Here is a 7,136-nt window from a genome sequence, read left to right as displayed (position 1 = left end):
CGAAGAAAATTCTTAGCATGGAGATAAAAAGAGATAGACATTCAAAGAAACTCTATCTATCTCAAAAAGAATACTTGAAGAGAGTATAGATCGATTTGGCATGAATGAGAACACGAAGTCGGTTAGCACTCCGCTTGCTCCTCACTTTAAGCTTAGTGCTGCTATGTCACCGAAGAATTAAACTGAGCGAGATTATATGTCAAGAGTACCATATGCGAATGTCATTGGTAGCTTGATGTATGCAATGGTTTGCACAAGACATGATATTTCACATGCTATTGGAGTTGTAAGCAGGTATATGCATGATCCAAGAAAGGAGCATTGGCAAGCTGTGAAATGAATTCTACTGTATATTCGTAATACTGTAGATGTTGGATTGATTTTTGAGCGGGAAGATAGTCAGTATCTGGTTGGATATTGTGACTCGGATTATGGGATGATTTGGACAAGCATAGATCAACTACTGGTTATGTTTTCACTTTTGCAAATGCACCAGTTAGTCGTAAGTCTACTTTGCAGTCAATGGTTGCTTTGTCTACTACTGAGGTAGAGTACATGGCAATTACGGAGGCTATAAAGGAGGCAATATGGCTTCAAGGATTGCTTAGAGAGCTTGGTATTGGTCAAGAAAGCATCACACTATTTTGTGATAGTCAAGGTGCTATCCAATTAGCAAAGAACCAAGTTTATCATGAAAGGACAAAGCACATTGATGTTCGATATCATTTTGTACGAGATATTATAGAAGAAGGTGGAGTCATGGTGCAGAAAATTCGGACTACCGACAATCCTGCCGATATGCTAACAAAAGTAGTAACTGCCATCAAGTTTCAACATTGTTTGAACTTGATCAACATTGTTGAACTTTGAAGATTGAAAGTTGAAGACACAATCAAAATTTATCAATAAGAGAAAATTTAAAGAGTGGAATCTTGCCAAGCTAGAGATTTACTGAATTTGACAAGATTAATGTGAACTAGTGTGAACATTTGGAAGTCTCCTTTTAGGAGGAAATTGGTAGATGCATTTTTTCATGCATTTACATTGCATGATCACACTTAATGTGATGTCATGTATGACATTATTAAGGCCATTTCCCTTCTATAAAAAACAATTGTTTTCTTCATTTGTAAAACATCTCTCACTTGCCTTCTTATCTCCTAAGGCATTTGAATCTTCTTTCTCTCTTGTAGTATTTCACTTGTATTTTTGGAGTGAAATAAAGTTTGAGTTGCTTGTGTCCGAGGACTAGGAAAAAAATAAAATTTTCCCGAACCTCGTAAACTTCTGGTGTTCCTTTTATTATTGTCTCACTTGCTATTTATTAGCTACCTTTAGATATTGTCACGACCTAATTTCCCTAAAGGCCGTGATGCCGCCCAACGTTGCCGCTAGGCAAGCCAACGGTGATCGAGCTATGTATCCATCCCTTTTAACAATTTAGAAATAGTTGATTTTTATTATTAAATAAGTTATAGGTGAGAAATTTAATAAAATAAAGTGTAAATAATTATAAGAACAAGTGTGGTGAAATAAATACTCATAATCATCAAGTGTCGACTAGCATAATTTCCAAGACCTGGTGTCACAAGTGTATTAGCTACTAGTAGAATATACAAAATACTAAACTACTGTCTGAAATAAAGTAGATAGAAAGTAAATACAAAGAGAGACTTCGGGTGCTGCAGAACAGACTCGGAAGGCAGCTCACCACTAAGTCTTGGAGTATCAAGATTGGCGCCGGAATGACTACCAGATGCACCTGCCTCAGATCCTGCACGGTTAGTCAGAAGTGTAGTAGAGTACATACACAACATGTACCCAGTAAGTATCCAGTTTAACTTCGAAGAAGTAGTGACGAGGGGTCGACATCGACATTTACTATGGACCAATAACAAAATGCAGAAATTATAAACAGTTGTGGAGCATGGAAATAATAATAATAATAACAACAGAATAATAAGCACGATACTAGCCTCCCGTGCGCCCCGACCGTGCGGTTGGCCTAAATGCGAGTCCACGGCGACGGACGTCATGACAAGTGGTGGTTGAAACTCAACACTCGTAATGTCGTGGCTCCAACCCGTCGTATGTTTGGGCTCCCCGACCCTTATCGCGCTTAGGCGCTCCGACCGCGACCCCAGGTCAGGTGGGACTACCCGCTAAGTTTAAGCATATCAATAAGCGGAGGAAAAGAAACTTACAAGGATTCCCCTAGTAACGGCGAGCGAACCGGGAACAGCCCAGCCTTAGAATCGGGCGGCTCCGCCGTCCGAATTGTAGTCTGGAGAAGCGTCCTCAGCGGCGGACCGGGCCCAAGTCACCTGGAAGGGGGCGCCTCAATAAATGATTCTTTCACTAATTGTAAATTCCAACATCTCTAACCATTACCTACTAACTCCAAGTTAATTTCTGCCATTAAATAAAATATAACCTCTCCAGCCATAAGAAAATATCAAGTGTAATTAGGCTCCGAGTGTTATACCGCACGATTTATGCCGAGGTCGTATGGACTGATCCAAAAATATACTGCGTGCACTACCGATGGTTGAACGGCACGAATCATAGATACATATATTAACCTACCGAGGCAAACGGCCCGCTCCCATGAGAGTAGAGGAATTTACCTCGCTCGCCGAAATACTTGCGACGCGAGTGGACATGGATTTCTCTGAGTTATTATATAATTCTTCCCAAAAAAATAAGAAATCTAAACTGGAGACTTTCAATCTTAAAATCCTTAATCTTAGCTCTATTTAAGACAATTAATATGCATAATCAACCTAACAGTGCCAAGAAAGCATGATGTAAATCTAAGACTACCGGGGCATCTCATGGATTATAGCTACGTACGGGATCTCGTCACCTAGTGCGTACGTATCTCCCCACACAAGTAATTCATAACACAATATACCTAAGGGGACGAGTTCCCTCTTACAAGGTTAGGCAAGAGACTTACTTCGTCTCAAAGCTTACTTTCCGGCCAACAATTCGTTCTAAAGCCTCAAGTCGGTGCCGCACAATTCAAAACTAGTCAAATATTATATAAATTAATCAATATATGTTCAAAAGTTCATAATTTAACTATTAGAATAATTACCAAACCATATTGGAAGATTTCTAAAATTTACCTCCCGGCCCACGTGCCCGAATTCCGAAAATTTTCGAAGATAATTATTACCCATAACCTCACGAACTCAAATATATAATTTTCACCCAATTTCATAATCATTTTCATGGTTAAATCCTATTTTTGTCAAAACCTAGGTTTTATAACTAATCCCATAATATTCACAATTTTACATGTTAAAATATACCCATAATCTATGTATTTAACTTACATTGGATAGAAATTACTTACCTTCTATAGCTAGGTAAAAACCCATCTCTAAGAAGCTCCAAAATCGCCCAAGAAGTGAAATAAAAATGAACCAAAAATGGCCTAAGTCCCGTCTTAAATGAACCTCACTGCCCAGCGATTTCAACTTCTGCGGAGAATCGGTCGCTTCTGCGTCTCCGCATCTGTGGAAAATGCATCGCAGATGTGGCTCTCCCTCAGTTGGCCTACTTCCGCATCTGCGAAAAATGGCTTGCTTCTGCGAACCTGCGCCTACGGCTTACGTGCCGCACCTAAGACCTTGCCTGCTTCTGCGGACCACTGACCGCTTCTGGGATCATGCATCTACACCCCCCACGTCCGCACCTACGGACTCAACCCACGCAGCCTAAATGCGCACCTGCAACCAATGAGCCTCTTCTGCCGTGTCGCACCTGTGGCCAATCCTTCGCAGGTGCGAACACACTAGAAGTCCTGCTGCTTAAGCAACTTCTTCCAAGTCCAAACGAGTTCGCGCATCGTCTGAATGACATCCGAGGCCCCGACGGCGTCGTCCGAAACCNAAAACACGAAAAACAACATCAAAACAAAGAATCACACTCCAAACAAAATCAAATCCACTTATGAACTTCAAGGTCTTCCAACTTTCTTCGAACGAGCCGAATCATACTTACACTACTTAGAATGATACCAAATTTTGCGTGCAAGTCTTAAATCACCATATAGAACTATTCCCAAGCTCGGAATCCCAAACGGATCTCGATAACAGTAAAACCTACTCCAAACCAAATTTAAAGAACTTTAAAACGTTCAATGCGCCATCTTTCAACTTTATGCCCTAAATCGCTCCCGGGTCATCCAAAACCCGATCCGAACATAAGCCCAAGTACAAAATCACTATATGAACCTATTGGGACCATCAAATCCTGATTCTGAGGTTGTTTATTAGAAACGTTGACCCAAGTCAAACTTAACCCTTTAAAGCCAATATTAAGAAACTAAGTTTTCTGATTTCAACCCGAATTGTAACGACCCGACCGGTCATTTTACTTTCTAGATCCCTGTTACCCTGAATAAGACTCCCCGTATGTTCTTCAACTACTTTATGACTTACGGGCATGGTTATTTCAGCATTTAGAAGAGTTCGGGTTGAAATCGGAACACTTGGTTTCTTAATGTTGGCTAAATAGGGCTAAGTTTGACTTGAGTCAACATTTTGAGTAACCGACCTCAAAATCGGGATTTGACGGTTCCAATAGTTTCGTACAATGATTTTGGACTTGGGCGTATGTTCATATCGGGTTTTGGGTGACCGTAGAGCATTTCGGCACGTAATAGTGAAAGTTGGCATATTGAAGGTTTTAGAGTTCTTTAAATTTGGGTTGAAGTAGGATTTGGTGTTATCGAGGTCTGTTTGAAATTCTAAGCCTAGAAATAGTTTCGTATGGTGATTTAAGACTAGCACGCAAAATTTTGTATCATTCCGAGTAGTCTAAGTATGATTCGGCGCGTTCGAAGCAAATTGGAAGCTTGAAATTCATAATTTGATTCAATTTCGCTTGGGGTGCGATTCTTAGTTTCATTATTATTTCACGCATTTCGAGAGCTCGAGCAGGTACGTATTATGTTTATGGACTTGTTTGTGCATTTGGATGGGTCCCGAGTGGCTCGAGTGTGTTTCGGACCACTCGGAGCTAAGTTGGAAAAACCAAAATTTCCAATTCTAGTTTCCTTCTATGCGAACACGAAAGGACCCTCGTGTTCACGAGGAAGGAATTGGGCTGGGGGAATTTTCGATAAAAATAAGATTTAACCACGAAAATGATTATGGAATGGGGTGAAAATTATATATTTGAGTTCGTGAGGTTACGGGTAGCATTTATGTTCGAAAATTTTCAGAATCCGGGCCCGTGGGCCTGGGGGTGAATTTTAGGAATCTTTCAATTGGGGTTGGGTAATTACTCTAACAGTTAAATTATGAACTTTTTAACATGTATTGATTAATTTACACAACATTTGACTAGTTTCGGATTGTTCTATTCCGAGTTGAGGATTTAAAGTGAATTTGAGGTCGGAATGCGAGCTTTGAGACAAGGTAAGTCTCTTGCCCAACCATGTAAGAGGGAATTTACCCCATAAGTGATTTAAATTAATATCTGCTTCTAATTGTGGGGGCTACATATGCACGAGGTGATGAGACTCCGTGCATAGCTACTAATTATGCTTATGTCCCGGTAGTTTAGGATCCTAATCATGAAATACTTATAATGTTTGCACCCTACTTTTAGGAATTCGGGCCCGTGGGCCCGGGGGTGAATTTTAGGAATCTTTCAATTGGGGTTGGGTAATTACTCTAATTATTAAATTATGAACTTTTGAATATGTATTGATTAATTTACACAACATTTGACTAGTTTTGGATTGTTCAATACCGAGTTGAGGCTTTAAAGTGAATTTGAGGTCGGAAAGCGAGCTTTGAGACAAGGTAAGTCTCTTGCCCAACCTTGTAAGAGGGAATTTACCCCATAGATGATTTAAATTAATATCTGCTTCTAATTGTGGGGGCTACATATGCACAAGTTGACGAGACTCTGTGCGTAGCTACTAATTATGCTTATGTCCGGGTAGTTTAGGACCATAATCATGAAATACTTGTAATGTTTTCACCCTACTTGTTAATTAAAGTGCTTAAATTATATTGTAACTTGATAAAGGAATTGTAAAGGATCGAATTTCACTTATTTGAGTTTTGGCAGGTTACTTGACCGTTAAAAGAAATTTGTGCTTCCTTGTATATTAGCCTCGTAATAACTTTTAAATTGGATGTTCTTAAAGTATATTCTCTTCTTGTGGAGCAGGCCGAACGCCTCGGTAGTAGAATAAATACATCTATGGTTCGTGTCGCACGACTCTCCGCAGTGTACACGTTATTCTGGATCGGGTCGTACAACCTCGGCATAAATCATGCTTAATAATGCTCAGAGCCTAATTATACATGATGTTGTTTATGGCTTGTGAGGTTTTGATTATTAAAGACAGGAATTGACTTGGAAATAACTAATTGTGAAAGACTTATTCATTCCCGCTTGTATTGAGTTATTATTATTATTTACATAACCCTTGCTTATTTAGAATTTCTGTACCTATATTGTTAGCCCATAGTAAGTGTCGATGTCGACCCCTCGTCACTAATTGTTCGAGGTTAGACTTGATAATTACTGGATAAATTTTGTTAATATACTCAAGTCACACTTCTGCACAAACTGTGCAGGATCTGAGGCAGATGTGATCGGTTCCAAGCCTGTACCACTATCGAGTGGCAAGGATGGTCGATGTCGTTTTACCCAACAAAGGTCGGGATTGATTTTTACATGGAGTTAATTGATTTGGAGTTAGGTTCTAACTAATCTAGATTTGCGTGTTGTTCCAAATTGCACCTCCAAACATGGTCATGATTGATTATACTTCTAGTGCTATACTATGATATGCTAGAATAAGCTAAGTACACTATTTTTGTTGGTTGTTTTCAAGAATTAAAAGGGACTAGGGCAGTGACTTCCGTCTAGGTGGATATCTAACGGGTATCGAGAATTCAGGGCAAGCTTGTTATGACTGGGGTCATGATATAATCATCACACATAAGTGCTCACTCTATACCTATCGGTAGTTTGAGTGACTTTGCCCGATTTGAGTTTCTCAAGTCTAAATGGGTGTTCATGCACAACAAATGATATTGGCTCAAGTCGGGTATTACTATCTCTAGGTTTAACCCTTTAATTGGGGCTATCAATCTCTTGAA

The sequence above is a fragment of the Nicotiana attenuata genome, unplaced genomic scaffold (genome assembly GCF_001879085.1).
Source record: "Nicotiana attenuata strain UT unplaced genomic scaffold, NIATTr2, whole genome shotgun sequence".
Classification (NCBI taxonomy): Eukaryota; Viridiplantae; Streptophyta; class Magnoliopsida; order Solanales; family Solanaceae; genus Nicotiana; species Nicotiana attenuata.
The sequence above is the reverse complement of the archived record's forward strand: the minus strand, read 5'-3'. Positions refer to the sequence as shown.